The 16,926-nt window shown below is 44.0% G+C and overlaps 1 protein-coding gene across 4 annotated transcripts in view; it reads right to left on the bottom strand.

The window, feature by feature from the left end:
* Positions 1 to 16,926, bottom strand: part of znf711 (zinc finger protein 711) — a 78,366-nt gene that overhangs the window by 43,693 nt on the left and 17,747 nt on the right. Inside the window, exon 2 of one of the 4 annotated variants that reach the window (XM_070883032.1) lies at positions 1,585 to 1,674. The exons of 2 other annotated variants lie outside the window; for them this stretch is intronic. The gene's annotated coding sequence lies outside the window, so the exon portion shown is untranslated. One more of the 4 variants, XM_070883033.1, reaches the window with a different exon arrangement.

The raw sequence follows: 16,926 nt of genomic DNA, 5'->3' as shown, positions 1-16,926 counted from the left end.
TCTATAACTAAGGAAAATTCCAGGCTGCTATCTGCAAATTCATTTAAAAGCTGATGGTGATCCCACTCAGAGCACTGCTCAAGTGTTCATGGTGGATAAAGGAAATGCAACTTAACCAAGCTCACAACCATAACAGTATATTATATGGAAGAGAATGAGAAGGATCATCAACTTGGCACTTCTGATTGAAGAAGCTTTCCAACACTTCAGCCTTATCTGTTGCATTCATGTTCTGGGCTCCACCACAGTAGAGGATGGGAAGTCCATAGAGCCTCCTCCTGTTAGTTACCTAGTTTTCCACGAACAATCTCGATTGGATGTGTAGGGCTACAGAACTTTGCTCTAATCTGTTCATTGTAGGTCCACTTAGCTCTGGCTATAGCATACTATTTTTGGCATTTAGCATGCAGGTAGCCCTGTGGAGCCTCTTCATTAGTTTCACACCTCATTCGAAGGTAATCGCTGGTACGGTTCCTGACACCCTCTTCTACACTCCGCATTGAACAAGGATTAGTCTCCTATCTTAATAGTGATCATGGAGTGAAGGATCATGGGTCATGAGGTCAGATTGTGGTAGTACACAATTTTCCTGCTGGTGATGGCCCACAGCAGCAACTCATGGATGCCTCGTTTTGAGCTGCCAAATCTATCCTTAGTCTGACCCATTTAGCATAGGTAGCTGTGGCACACGACAGAAGATGCTTTCAAGGTGAAGATGACACTTGATCTTCACAAGGACTGTGTGATGATCACTTGCCAATAAGATCGTGTACGGATGTGTCCATGATAGGTAGTTTGGTGAGCATGAAGTCAAGAAGGTTACTTCCTCATGTTAGTTTCATCATCTGACCCACGCCCAACCTGCCACGATACACTTCAGGAGACAGTCAGGTCCCTTTTTCAAGTCTCTCATGGTGGTGCACATTGAAGTATCCCATCCATTCTGTGGCCTTGCTTCTCTCAGAGCTTCCTCTAAACGAAATTGTTATTTTGCATATATTTTGAAATATCAAAATGTGAAACTACAGTAGCTTCTTCTGCTATCCTTTCTAGACTATGATCATTTCATGTTGCTCTTTCTAATTTGTTCCAATTGTTGATTCCTTTTCTTTGTTATTTCTCTTGCTTAAATGAAAATAATGAAAATGAAAGGAGAGGATTACATAGGATATACAGCACAGAAATAGGCTATTTGGTCCAACCAGTCCATGCCGGCATGTATGCTCCACTTAAGCATCCTCCCATCTTTCCTCATCTAATTCTGTCAGCATTCCCTTCTCCCTCATATGCTTATGTAGCCTCCCCTTAAATGCATCTATATTATTTGCCTCAACTACTCCCTGTGGTAGAGAGTTCCACATTCTCACCACCCTCTGGCTAAAGAAGTTTCTTCTGAATTCCCTATTTGATTTATTGGTGATGATCTTATATTGTTATGCTCTTCCCCACCAAGTGAAAACACTCACTCGATCTACTCTATCAAAACCCTTAATAATTTTAAAGACCTCAATTAAGTCAAGCGAAGAGAGTCCCAGCCTCTTCATCCTTTCCCGATAGGACGATCCCAGAAATACGAGGGAATACCTTGTAATTCTTCTCTGCACCCTCTCCAGTGCCTCAATATCCTTTTTATAATATGGCAACCAGAATTATACACAGTACTCCAAGTGTGGTCTATGGAAAGGAAAGACAAAAGGATAGAGGGAAGGTAAAGTAAAAACAATCTTGCATTTATATAGTGGCATTCATATCCCAAATCTTGCCCAGGACATTATTTATTCCTTAACCAAAATTACTAAATAAAACAGATACCTACTCATTTTCACATTGTTGTTTGTGGCACCTTTCTGTATGCAAATTGGCTGCCATGTTTCCTACATTACAACAGTGACTACACTTCAAAAAGTACTACATTGGCTGTAAAATTCCTTGAGACATCCTGTGGTCATGAAAGATGAGATACAAATGCAAGTTATTTCTTTTCTTCCTTTGCTCTTCTTTCAATAGAACTAGGGATTCATTATATCCACCTGAACAGGCAGATGGCATTGGTCTAATGACTCATCCAGAAGGCAATGCAACACTCCCTTGGTACTACGCTAAAGAGTAAGCCTGAATTATGTGTTGAAGTCCTGGAGTGAGACTTGAACCCAGACTTTGACCACTGAACCAAGCTGTCACGGTTACGAGTTTTATATATGGAACAAATAAATACTGGGGTCAGGAAAATTGCTATTTTCAATAAAGGCATACACAGCACAACTTCTGAAATTCAAAAAGCAAATTTAATAGAAACTGCGCTAGATATATACAATATTTTTTTTTAAATGTTGAATTTTGGACTACCTTCTTCTTAGGCAGTCCCTTGTATCGAGGATGACTTGCTTCCACACCATAAAGGGATGAGTTCGCAGGTGTTTCGATGAAGACCTGATATTTCAGGTTCCGAACTGCATATTGAAGATGCCTATGCGTGGAATTTTTAACGTGTGGTGGCCGTTGCACAACAGCCACCACATGGGCTTGACAGAGCTAGGTCTTAGTCCAGTGGCAAGGATTAACCAAGACGACTGGGGACCAATTCTGCTGCACGGACCTAGTGCGCACACATGACACAGTGTGGGCTGGCCCGTGCTAACCCTGGGCCCACGACTCTTCTGGACCCTGAACTCTCGCCTCTCCTGGGCCCCGATCACGTCACTCGTGTGCTCCTATGGGGAACAGCGGACGTGATCTTTGCAGCACGACAACTACAGGAAAAATGCAGGGAGTAGCCCCAGCCCTTATACATGGCCTTTTTCGACCTTACAAAGGCCTTTACTGTCGACTGTGAGGGCTTACGGAGCGTCCTCCTCCGTTCTGGGTGCCCCCAAAAGTTTGTCAATGTCCTTCGCCTGCTCCATGACGACATGCAGTCTTTGATCCTTACCAGCGGATCCGTTACAGACCCATTCCATGTCCGAACCGGGGTCAAACAGCACTGCGTCATCGCTCCAACCCTCTTTTCAATCTTCCTCGCTGCCATGCTCTACCTCACTATCAACAAACTCCCCGCCGGAATGGAACTAAACTACAGAACGAGTGGGAAGCTGTTTAACCTACGCCGCCTCCAGGCCAGGTCCAAGACCACCCAAACCTCTGTCGTTGAACTGCAGTACGCGGAACGCGCCTGCGCCTGCGCACATTCGGAGATTGAACTCCAGGATATAGTCAATATATTCACCGAGGCATATGAAAGCATGGGCCTTACGCTTAACATCTGTAAGACAAAGGTCCTACACCAACCTGTCCTCGCCGCACAGCACTGGCCCCCAGTCATCAAGATCCACGGCGTGGCCCTCGACAACGTGGACCACTTCCCATACCTCGGAAGCCTCTTGTTAACAAAGGTAGACATTGATGCAGAGATTCAACTTCGCCTCCAGTGCGCCAGTGCAGCCTACGGCCGCCTGAGAAACAGAGTGTTCGAACACCAAGCCCTCAAACCTACCACCAAGCTTATGGTCTACAGGGCTGGAGTAATACCCGCCCTACTATATGGGTCAGAGACATGGACGACTTACAGAAGACACATCAAGTCACTGGAGATATATCACCAACGATGCCTCTGCAAGATCCTGCAAATCCCCTGGGAGGACAGACGCACCAACATCAGTGTCCTCGCCCAGGCTAACATCTCCAGCATTGGAGCACTGACCACGCTAGATCAGCTTCGTTGGGCAGGGCACTTAGTTTGCATGCCAGACACGAGACTCCCTGAACAACTGCTATATGCGGAGCTCCTTCATGGCAAACGAGCCAAAGGTGGGCAGCGGAAATGGTACAAGGACACCCTCAAAGCCTCCCTGGTAAAGTGCGACATCACCACTGATGCCTGGGAGACCCTGGCCGAAGACCGCCCTAGGTGGAGAAAGTTCATCCGGGAGGGCGTTGAGCTCTTCGAATCTCAACGCTGCGAGCATGAAGAGACCAGGCGCACGCAGCGGAAGGAGCGTGTGGTAAATCAGTGCCACCCCCCCCTTCCCCCGATGAATATCTGTCCCACCTGTGACAGGGTTTGTGGCTCTCGTGTTGGACTGTTCAGCCACCGAAGAGCTCACTTTAGGAGTGGAAGCAAGTCTTCCTCGATTTCGAGGGGCTGCCTATGATGATGTCGAATGCCTTTTGGAAATCCATGTCTACCACGTCAACCGCATTGCCCGCATCAACCCTCTCTGATAACTCAGCAAAAAACTCATTTAAGTTGGTTAAACACGATTTGCCTTCAACAAATTCCTGCTGGTTTTCCTTAATTAATCCACACTTGTCCAAGTGGCTGTTAATTTTGTCCCTGATTATTGTTTCTAAAAGCGTCCACACTACCGAAGTTAAAATGACCAGCCAATAGCTGCTGGGTTTATCTTTACACCCTTTTTTGAACAAGGATATAACATTTGAAATTCTCCAGTCCTCTGGCACCAATCCCGTTTCCAAGGATTGGAAGATTATGGCCAGTATCTACGCGATTTCTTCCTTCACTTCCGTCAGCGTCCCAGGATGCATCCCATCCGGTCCTGGTGACTTATTTACTTTACAGCAGCCGTTCTAGTACCTAGTCTTTATCAATTCTTATCCCATCCAGTATCTCCTCTACCTCCTCTTTCACTGTCTATGGCAGCACACCATACGCACATATATGACCCCCTCCCTCCCTCAGGTCCTCTCACACTGATTTTTAGAGATCGCAGTGTGGGTGAGCACATTGATCCGACAACTGAAGAACAACAAGGCTTCAGGAGCAGATGGAATCTCCGGTGAAGTACTAAAGAATGGCGGAGAAGTAGTCTTGGCCTGAATCCATGACCTCATCTCTCTTATCTGGAAGGAGGAGAGCATGCCAGGAGATCTCAGAGATGCCATAATCGTGACCATCTGTAAGAAAGGTGACAAGTCCGATTGAGGTAATTACAGAGGAGTTTCCCTGCTGTTTGCCACAGGGAGTCATCGCAAGAATCCTCTTCAATCGTCTTCTCCCAGTGGCTGAAGAGCTCCTCCCAGAGTCGCAATGCGGATTCCGCCCACTAAGGGGCACAATGGACATGATCTTCACCGTGAGTCAAATCCAATAAAAATGTAGGGAGCAGCATCAACACTGGCTATCTTTGACCTCACAAAGGTCTTCGACTGTCAACCGTGAGAGATTATGGAGTGTCCTTCTCAAATTCAGCAGCCCTCAAATATTTGTCACCATCCTCCCCACCTGCTTCATGACGACATGCAAGTAGTGATCCTTACCAACAGATCCACCATGGACCCAATACACGTGCAGACTGGTGTCAAGCAAGGATATGTCATCACACCAACGCTCTTCTCAATCTTTCTCTCTGCGATGCTCCATCTCACCCTCAACAAGCTCCCCACAGGAGTGGAGCTAAAGCACAGGACAAACGGGAAATTGTTCAACCTCCGTTGCCTCCAGTCCAGATCGTTCCAACCTCTGCCACTGAATTACAGTATCCAGACGACGCTTGCATTTGTACACACTCGGGAGGTCGAACTCCAAACCGTTGTCGATACCTTCACCGAAGCGTACAAGAGTCTGGGTCTTACATTAAACATCCGTAAGACAATGATTCTCGACCAACCTGCCCCCTCCACACACTACTGCCCCCCACCCCCGATTATCAAGATCCGTGACGGGACCTTGGATAATGTGGACCACTTCCCATACTTTTATATCCTATGTCAGCAAGGACAGACATCGATGATGAAATCCAACATCGCCTTCAGTGTGCCAGTGCAGCCTTTGGTCGCCTGAGGAAAAGGTGGTTCGAAGATCAGCATCTCAAACCCGGCAGCAAACTCATGGTCTACAGAGCAGTAGTGATACCCGCCCTCCTATATGCTTCAGAGATATGGACAATGTACAGTAAGCACCTCAAAGCACTAGAGAAGTACCACCAACGCTGCCTCCACAAAATCCTGCCAATCCATTGGCAGGATACGCGTACCAACGTCAGTGTTCTCGCTCAGGCCAACATCCCCAGCATTGAAGCATTGACCACGCTCGACCAGCTCCGATTGTCCGCATGCCTGATACTAGTCTGCCGAAACAAGTGCTCTACTCCGCGCTCTGACATGACAAGCGAGTCCCAGGAGGGCAGAGAAAACGCTTCAAGGACATTCTCAAATCCTCCTTGAAAAAGTGCACAAGACCGCTCAAAGTGGAGGAGAAGCACCCAGGAAGGCGCTGAACACGTCCGATTCTCTTCGTTGGGAGCATGCGAAAGCCAAGCACAAACAGAGGAAGGAGCACACGACAACCCAAGTGCCCTACCCACCCGTTCCTTCAACCACCACCTACCCCACCTGTAGATTCCGCATTGGTCTCATCAGCCACCTTAGAACTCATATTAGTGTGGAAGCAAGTCATCCTCGACCCTGGGGGACTGCCTAAATGTAATAATTACTGAAGAACAACCGTTCTGACCCTGAAAAACTAATTTTATATTTGTGGAATGTTAAATTTTTCCTTGATGATAAAAATTTAATGGTTTTTTATAAATCAGGTTTGTTTTTAAGTTTCTTTACAATATTTCAGCTTCTACCTTAAACCCATGTGTATGTCCCAATCTTTATTTTGCTTTCTGTACAATGATTAGAAAGTGAAGGAGAATCAGTGCATTTTACTTCCTAGTTTTTAAGTCTGTGAGAATTCATCAATGTGCTTGGCCAGCTGGATGACATCACTGTTGCTGGACGCTGGGGATCCCCTAGACTTGGCGCCAGATACAAATTAACGTTGGGAGAGATGAAATCGACGCAGATATCGCTAGATCTTGGTGGGCAGCTACTTCGAGGTCTGCGGCAAGCGCCATCCCTTCATTGCTAACCACAAAGTCCAGGACATTGTTGCAGAATATATCCCCATCATGCGACTGTGGAGCTCCTAATCAGACATTGGAGCACATCATTGAGCACAGCCCTGAGAGGAAATTTGCAGGCAGTCTACAAGATAGCCTGGATATCTGACTTAGATATAGACATTTGATTTGCTTTGGTACTACCATACGAAAGAAGAAGCAGAATGGATTGAAACTACAATAAATTAATTTCACCCAGAACATTTGATAGCTGCCAAAGTGATAGCCACATGTACGCTGATGGCACCCAACTCTACATTACTACCACTTCTCTCGACCCCTCTTCGGTCTCTAAATTGTCAGACTGCTTGTCCGATACCTAGTTCTGGATGAGCAGAAATTTTCTCCAATTGAATATTGACAAGACCAAAGCCATTGTTTTTCGTCCCCTCTACAAACTCCGTTCCCTAGCCACTGATGCCATCCCTCTCCCCAACTTCTGTCTGAGGCTGAACCACACTGTTCGCAACCTTGGTGTCATACTTGACCCTGAAATGAGCTTTCAACCACATATCCGCAGCGTAACTAAGACTGCCTATTTCCACCTCCGTAACATCGCCCGTCTCCACCTTTGCCTCAGCTCATCTGCTGTTGAAGCCCTCATCCATGCCTTTGTTACCTCTAGACTTGACTATTCCAACGCACTCCTGGCTGGCCTCCCACATTCTGCCCTATGTAAACTAGAGGTGATCCAAAACTCGGCTACACATGTGTCCTAACTCGCACCAAGTCCTGCTCAAACATCGCCCCTGTGCTCGCTGAGCTGCATTGGCTCCCGGTTAAGCAACACTTCAATTTCAAAATTCTCATCCTTGGTTTCAAATCCCTCCATGGTCTCGCCCCTCCCCATCTTTAATCTCCTCCAGCCGCCACCCCCCCCGCCGAGATATCTGCGCTCTTCTAATTCTGCCCTCTTGTGCATCCCTGATTATAATCGCTCAGTCATTGGTGGCTGTGCCTTCTGTTGCCTAGGCCCTAAATTCTGGAATTCCCTGCCTAAACCTCTCCACCTCTCTCTTCTTCAAAATGCTCCTTAAAACGTACCTCTTTAATCAAGCTTTTGGTCACTTGCCTTAATTTGGCCTTATGCAGCTCAGTGTCAATTTTTATTTAAACTCAATACTCCTGTGAAGCGCCTTGGGACGTTTCACTATGTTAAAGGTGCTATATAAATACAAGTTGTTGTTGTTGTTGATATTTGTCTCATCTGTCAATGTTGGATTCAAAATTAAGTCTCAAAAGTGAAGATACAGTCTAACTTAATTCCAACCCCCAAATCTTTTGACAATAACTGTAAAAGTCAAAAGAGCAGTTTTTTTCTGAGTTTGAGTGATAACTGTCCATTTACACTATCAAGGAATAGGAATGGCCATTACAGAAAGAAAGCCTGTGCAAGCAATATTGTCAAACCAAAATTTTAGAAATCAGTCATTAGTCTAAAAGTAGAGATTGAAGTGTTATCGTAAATTGTAGTAAGGGGGTATAGGACATCTACATTATAACTGCAATCTGGCCAAATATCTATTAAGCTTTACTTTAAATTTTAATCTTGGAGAAATCCCTGCTAGTTGTGGCTAAAAGCCCAGCTTTAAATAGCTGGTTGAGATCTAATTTTTATAGGTGCCAATATGTTTAAGAAGAAAAAGACTTGTTTAGTATAGGATTTTCTATAATACAAGAATGAAAAAAAATAACTACAGTTGTGTGCATATTCCATTTTGTCTAGCTAAGGAATGCTGGGTAAATGCCAGTGTTGCAGCTGTGCTGGAACAGCTGAATTGCCGTGGGACTGCAGACACAAAGATTTCTTCCCTAAAAGGAAATTAGTGAACCAGTTGGGGTTTTACAACAATTTGATAGCTCCACGGTCACTTTTTTTTTTAAACTGATATCTGCTTTTTATTTCCAGACCCCAGCTATTTACAATATATATTAATGATTTGGATGAAGGAATTGAGTGTAATATCTCCAAACACTAAACTGGGTGGAGGTGTGAGCTGTGAGGAGGACGCGAAGAGGCAGCAGGGTGACATGGACAGGTTAGGTGAGTGGGCAAATGCATGGCAGATGCAGAATAATGTGGATAAATGTGAGGTCATCCACTTTGGGGGCAAAAACACGAAGGCAGAATATTATCTGAATGGTGGCAAATTAGGAAAAGGGGAGGTGCAACGAGACCCGGGTGACATGGTACATCAGTCATTGAAAGTTGGCATGCAGGTAAACAGAGAAACATAGAAAATAGGTGAAGGAGTAGGCCATTCGGCCCTTCGAGCCTGCACCATCATTCAATATGATCATGGCTGATCATTCACCTCAGTACCCCTTTCCCGCTTTCTCTCCATACCCCTTGATCCCTTTAGCCGTAAGGGCTATATCTAACTCCCTCTTGAATATAACCAATGAACTGGCATCAACGACTCTCTGTGGCAGGGAATTCCACCGGTTAACAACTCTCTGAGTGAAGAAGTTCCTCCTCATCTCAGTCCTAAATGGCTTACCCCTTATTCTAAGACTGTGTCCCCTGGTTCTGGACTTCCCCAACATCAGGAACATTCTTCCTGCATCTAACCTGTCCCGTCCCGTCAGAATCTTATACATTTCTATGAGATCCTCTCTCATCCTTCTAAACTCCAGTGTATAAAGGCCCAATTGATCCAGTCTCTCCTCATGTCAGTCCAGCCATCCCTGGAATCAGTCTGGTGAACCTTCGCTGCACTCCCTCAATAGCAAGAACATTCTTCCTCAGATTAGGAGACCAAAACTGAACACAATATTCCAGGTGAGGCCTCACCAAGGCCCTGTACAATTGCAGTAAGACCTCCCTGCTCCTATACTCAAATCCACTAGCTATGAAGGCCAACATGCCATTTGCCTTCTTCACCGCCTGCTGCACCTGCATGCCAACTTTCAATGACTGATGAACCATGACACCCAGGTCTCGTTGCACCTCTACTTTTCCTAATCTGCCACCATTCAGATGATACTCTGCCCTCGTGTTTCTGCCACCAAAGTAGATAACCTCACATTTATTCACATTATACTGCATCTGCCATGCATTTGCCCACTCACCCAGCCTGTCCAAATCACCCTACAGCCTCTTAGCATCCTCCTCACAGCTCACACCACCACCCAGTTTAGTGTCATCTGCAAACTTGGAGATATTACACTCAATTCCTTCATCCAAATCATTAATGTATAATGTAAAGAGCTAGGGTCCCAGCACTGAGCCCTGTGGCACTTCACTAGTCACTGGCTCCCATTCCGAAAAGGACCCGTTTATCCCGACTCTTTGCTTCCTGTCTGCCAACCAATTCTCTATCCACGCCAATACATTACCCCCAATACCATGTGCTTTGATTTTGCACACCAATCTCTTATGTGGGACCTTGTCAAATGCCTTTTGAAAGTCCAAATACACCACATCCACTGGTTCTCCCTTGTCCACTCTACTAGTTACATCCTCAAAAAATTCCAGAAGATTTGTCAAGCATGATTTCCCTTTCACAAATCCATGCTGACTTGGACTGATCCCAAATGCGCTGCTATTTCATCCTTAATAATTGACTCCAACATTTTCTCCACTACTGATGTCAGACTAACCGGTCTATAATTACCCATTTTCTCTCTCCCTCCTTTTTTAAAAAGTGGTGTTACATTTGCTACCTTCTAGTCCATAGGAACTGATCCAGAGTCGATAGACTGTTGGAAAATGATCACCAATGCATCCACTATTTCTAGGGACACCTCCTTAAGAACTCTGGGATGCAGACAATCAGGCCCTGGGGATTTATCGGCCTTCAATCCCATCAATTTCCCCAACACAATTTCCCGCCTAATAAGGATATCCATTAGTTCCTCCTTCTCACTAGACCCTTGGTCCCCTAGTACATCCGGAAGGTTATTTGTGTCTTCCTTCATGAAGACAGAACCAAAGTATTTGTTCAATTGGTCTGCCATTTCTTTGTTCCCCATTATAAATTCACCTGAGTCCGACTGCAAGAGACCAATGTTCGTCTGCACTAATCTTTTTCTCTTCACATATCTATAGAAACCTTTGCAGTCAGTTTTTATGTTCCCGGCAAGCTTCCTCTCGTACTCTATTTCCCCCCTCCTAATTAAACCCTTTGTCCTCCTCTGCTCAATTCTAAATTTATCCCAGTCCTCAGGTTTGCTACTTTTTCTGGCCAATTTATATGCCTCTTCCTTGGATCTAACACTATCCTTAATTTCCCTTGTTAGCCACGGTTGAGCCATCTTCCGTGTTTTATTTTTACTCCAGACAGGGATGTACAACTGTTGAAGTTCATCCATGTGATCTATAAATGTTTGCCATTGCCTATCCACCGTCAACCCTTTAAGTAGTATTTGCCAGTCTATTCTAGCCAATTCGCGCCTCATGCCGAAGTTAGCTTTCCTTAAGTTTAGGACCCTAGTTTCTGAATTAACTGTGTCACTTTCCATCTTAATAAAGAATTCTACCATATTATGGTCACTCTTCCCCAAGAGGCCTCGCACAACAAGATTGCTAATTAGTCCCTTCTCGTTACACATCACCCAGTCTAGGATGGCCAGCTCTCTAGTTGGTCTCTCGGCATATTGGTCAAGAAAACCATCTCTAATACACTCCAGGAAATCCTCCTCCATCGCATTGCTGCCAGTTTGGTTAGCCCAATCTATATGTAAATTAAAGTCGCCCATGATAACTGCTGTACCTTTATTGCACACATCCCCTATTTCTTGTTTGATGCTGTCCCCAACCTCTCTACTACTATTTGGTGGCCTGTACACAACTCCCACCAGTGTTTTCTGCCCTTTGGTATTCCGCAGCTCCACCCATACCGATTCCACACCATCCACGCCAATGTCTTTCCTTACTATTGCATTAATTTCCTCTTTAACCAGCAACCCGCCTCCTTTTCCTCTGTCTATCCTTCCTAAATGCTGAATACCACTGGATGTTGAGTTCCCAGCCTTGGTCACCCTGGAGCCATGTCTCCGTGATGCCAATCACATCATACCCGTTAAGTGCTATCTGCGCAGTTAATTCGTCCACCTTATTCCGAATACTCCTCGCATTGAGGCACAGAGCCTTCAGGCTTGTCTTTTTAACACACTTTGACCCTTTAGAATTCTGCTGTAAAGTGGCCCTTTTTGTTTTTTGCCTTGGTACAGCAGGCGGTGAAAAAGGCAAATGGTATGTTGGCCTTCATAGCTAGGGGTTTTGAGTATAGGAGCAGGGGAGGTCTTACTGCAGTTGTACAGGGCCTTGGTGAGGCCTCACCTGGAATATTGTGTTCAGTTTTGGTCTCCTAATCTGAGGAAGGACGTTCTTGCTATTGAGGGAGTGCAGCGAAGGTTCACCAGACTGATTCCCGGGATGGCTGGGCTGACATATGAGGAGAGAATGGATCAACTGGGCCTTTATTCACTGGCGTTTAGAAGGAAGAAAGGGGATCTCATAGAAACATATAAAATTTTGACAGGACTGGACAAGTTAGATGCAGGAAGAATGTTCCCGATGTTGTGGAAGTCCAGAACCAGGGGACACAGTCTAAGAGAATAAGGGAAAAGCTATTTAGGACTGAGATGAGGAGAAACTTCTTCACTCAGAGAGTTGTTAACCTGTGGAATTCCCTACCGCAGACAGTTGTTGATGCCAGTTCGTTGGATATATTCAAGAGGGAATTAGATATGGCCCTTACGGCTAAAGAAATCAAGGGCTACGGAGAGAAAGCAGGAAAGGGGTACTGAGGTGAAACAGAAAATAGGTGCAGGAGTAGGCCATTCGGCACTTCGAGCCTGCACCACCATTCAATAAGATCATGGCTGATCATTCCCTCAGTATCCCTTTCCTGCTTTCTCTCCATACCCCTTGATCCCTTTAGCCGTAAGAGCTATATCTAACTCCCTCTTGAATATATCCAATGAACTGGCACAAGACATGAATGATAATAGTGTTACAGGAGCTCAAGTTGTATGGCATTGCACGATTAGCACTCGGCTGCAATACCAAATTATTTTTCCAAAGAGAATCTAGGACACTATAGCAGATGCTTTATATATTTCCGCAGTTCCAACTACATGTGATGTATAAGCTGCTTTAACTTTAGAATGTGATTGGCGACAGCTGGCCAGCGAAAACTCTTCCCTTGATTTTCTTTAGTGAGGCATCTGGCACTCAGCAACATCCCACAGCAAGTTGACGGAGCCTGATCAGCATTCAGGACTACCTATAAATTGGAAGCGGTCCAAGCCACGAATGTCCAATCTCCAAGTATGACCATTTAATGTCAAGTTCAAACACACTTCTCCATCTGCCCAACATACATCTCAAACCTTCTTCCACTGCACCTCGATTTTAATTAAGGGCAGACCTAAATAAACCAACCTGCAATATAAAACACAATTGTAGGGTATAACTCCTCTCTTTTGTTAAGTAAATGCTTCATATGTCTTCTCTATATATTTAGCCACACAAAGCTTTTGTGATGGACTAAGATTCACTGCTTGATGCAGCTAGAGGGTTTACAAAATAGATTTGCCTATCTGTTTACAGATCTCTTATAGGCTTGTGGCAACATTTTACCTATTCTTCTATTGTCAAATCACATGGGTGTCCCAAAAAGGGAGACTCAAGAGGAATGTCTACTGGAAAAACACTGCAGCACCATAAATCTGCTTAAGCAATAGAGGTTTCTAAGGGAACTGCAATTTTCAATCAAGGCAATGTGCCATCCATTCCTATCCTGGAATGGAAGCTTGATGTCCAATTGGACATATTGGAGCAGCTTCTGGTGCATTTCAACTTCTCTCGATTTTTTCCATGGTTTTTGAAATCAATAGGAATGCACTCTTAAAAGGGGTGTAAATGGAACATGACTCTCCGAAGGGGACTCAGAAAGAAAGAGTTTGGGAACCTCTGGCTATCCTTTAAGATTACAGCTGTTCTCAATGCTTTCGCTTGTTTGCTGTTATGCTTATGGATCTTGAATGACATTTCACAGTGCCAGTACTATCTGCTCCCTTTTTCCCCATACACTAGATAATGACACTTACTTTTGAGGGCTTGAGATGGCTTTTCATGTTAAAAAGAGGCTTTATAAATGCCAGTTATTGTTTACATTATTCTGCAGTCTTATTATTTTGTTTTATTATTTCAGCTTTCAAATTTGAATTTATTTCTATTCCTAGAGTGTCTTCCAGCCCTTTTAGGAGGTCCCTGCAGTCTACTTTCTTTAACCCAAGAGCTTAGATTGGCGAATAATAATAATAATAATAATAATAATAATAAGGCAGAATTAACATTGCAGGAAAGTTGGCCAATGAGATGACAGGCTAAAATAGACATTTTTGAGACTGGCACTGGAGGCATGATGGCCAGCTCTATAGGATTTCAATATAATTCGATAAATCCATGCATATTTTTACCAAACTTTACAATTTTCCATAGAAGCTCAGCTCAGTAAGTGATGCACTAATTAAATTTGGTTAGTGCATGTTCACTTTGAAAGCTGAATGGTATCCTGTATCAATGTCAAGTATTCACACCAGGATAAATGCAAAATAAATTTTCCCTCTATTTTACCCCAATAATGTATCTTTACCTCAGGGCTCAGAAAGCACCTCTAGGATGCCAGTATGATAAGTTTACCCTCATTTCTCACACAAACGATTTGAAACCATTTAGCTATATATATATATATAAAATTAAGCATCCTGCATGCAAGTATCCACAGAATTGCATCTCTCAAACAGGTCATGCTGATCTGCTGAAATATTCTATTGCAAAGCAATCAAAAACCATTCCCATTCATTGGTCAGTTAAGAAAATTTCAATCAGCAATAAGAAGCACCAAAAACCCACCAATCTGGAATCAGCAACAAACATCTAGGATAGATTGGCGAATGATACTTAAGGGATTGACTGTGGATGGCAATGGCAGACATTTTGAGACCGCATGGATGAACTACAACAATTGTACATCCTGTCTGGAGTAAAAATAAAAAAGGGAAGGTGGCTCAACCGTGGCTATCAAGGGAAATCAGGGATAGTATTAAAGCCAAGGAAGTGGCATACAAATTGGCCAGAAATAGCAGTGAACCTGGGGACTAGGAAAAATTTAGAACTCAGCAGAGGAGGACAAAGGGTTTGATTAGGGCAGGGAAAATAGAGTACGAGAGGAAGCTTGTTTCTAAAACAAAAATCAAATTGCTCAAATAATTACTTCATATTGTTTTCAGCTAAAAATAACATTTACCGAACACAAAAAAATGCAAATTTAATAAAATCATTAAACCCAAAAACTTGTAATGTAATGAAGTAGCTGAAAAAAGTTTTCCCTACACACGTCTACTCTTCGGTTTGGGACCTTCTAGAGTTGGAAATTTGACTTGGTCTTGGTTGCTGGGGATTTCCAGTTGCGTGTGACAAAAAGTATGTTTGTTAACAGATGGATAATTAGAGTTGTAGTTTTCACCCTCATCTTGTGAAACTAGTATGATGAATTCACCACAATAGATATCGCATGACAACCAGAATCCTTCAACTGCCTGGGGACTTAAAGGCTCTTGTTGATAAATTGTGCGAGAGGGCACACAAGAGAGCAAGATATCAAGGGAGTTACACTTTTCACCGTGCTCCTGTGGAAATAAGATTACATGGAGCGTACATGATGGCCTGTGTCACATGGCAACCATGCAGAAAATGTCCAAATAACTATGAGGCACGAGTAATGGAAAAGAACCATAAGGATTTCTACAGATCAAGCCATCGAAAAAAAATTGAGCGAACAGACGTGTTGGGAAATTTCTTCTGTTGCGGAGGGGCGGATCTTTGCTCCAGAACCAATGAAGGGATGTTAATGAGACTGACCACTGGACTGACTGTTGACTTTGTGGCTGAAGTCAGTCAGGCTCAAACCAGAGTGAACAACTACCTGTTAAAGATACTGATCACGGGTGACAGTGGGAAAATCTTCCCTGGAGCAGTACTATCCCAACGACAGCTTCATCAAGAACTACAAATTGTAGACAGGAAGAAACAAAAAAAAATCTTTAATAGTTAATAACCAAGAAGAGAGGAAAATCTTGGGGAATGAGAAAAGGGGAACAGAGGAAGAAGAGGGGAACAGAGGACTTGGGCCTTGAGCAAATTGGTTAAATGCACTAGTGGGTGATACAACAACCCAAAAAAATGAGTAACTGAGAAGAGAAAGTTTTGAGTGGGAAGAACAAATTTATTTGCACTTTAAGCAGGTTTTGTAAAGTGGTAGGTAAACAATATTACAAATATTTTTGAGAGGCCTGAACCTCTCAGTACCGGTAAAATGTTTAATTTTTTTACCTGGCATCAGTTATGTAAATCTACTGCGTTATAGAACAAGCACAACACTTCTTCATTTAGGCTACAGCAGGGCCTCGGTAAACATCAAAATCCATACTCCAAGTACTGGACTGCTACCCAAGTGCAGCATCACAAAATATTTACAAGTTTGTACTGAAATACAGGCAATTCTGTACTGTGAATTCTTTACATTGCTGAAATATGATTGAAATATCTCATCAATCATGGCTGGATGCACACCCATATCAAAGAAAATTAAAAAAATAATTCCTAGCACCAATATTCTAGGTTCTCAAACCTAGCAGAGTTATCCAGCTATATATAGCAAGTGAACTGTAACATTGTTATTACCAATTTAAGGGTATCTAAGGTTAAGACATGGCAGGAGAGCTCGGTCACGTGATATGCTCCTCCTGTACCATGTGGGAACTCGGGGACACTTCCGGTGTCCCTGGGCGCTCCGTGTGTGGGAAGTGTATCCGCCTCGAGCTCTTGACGGTCCGCGTTGCGGAATTAGAGCCGAGGGTGGATTCACTCTGGAGCATCCACGATGCTGAGAATGACGTGAGTATCACGTGTAGTGAGTTGGTCTTACTGCAGGAGAAGGGTCCACAGCCAGATAGGGAATGGAAGACCAGCAGGAAGAGCAGTGCAAGAAAGATAGTGCAAGGGTCCCCT

The sequence above is a fragment of the Pristiophorus japonicus genome, chromosome 6 (genome assembly GCF_044704955.1).
Source record: "Pristiophorus japonicus isolate sPriJap1 chromosome 6, sPriJap1.hap1, whole genome shotgun sequence".
NCBI lineage: Eukaryota > Metazoa > Chordata > Chondrichthyes > Pristiophoridae > Pristiophorus > Pristiophorus japonicus.
This window is presented reverse-complemented; position numbering and strand designations above follow the sequence as displayed.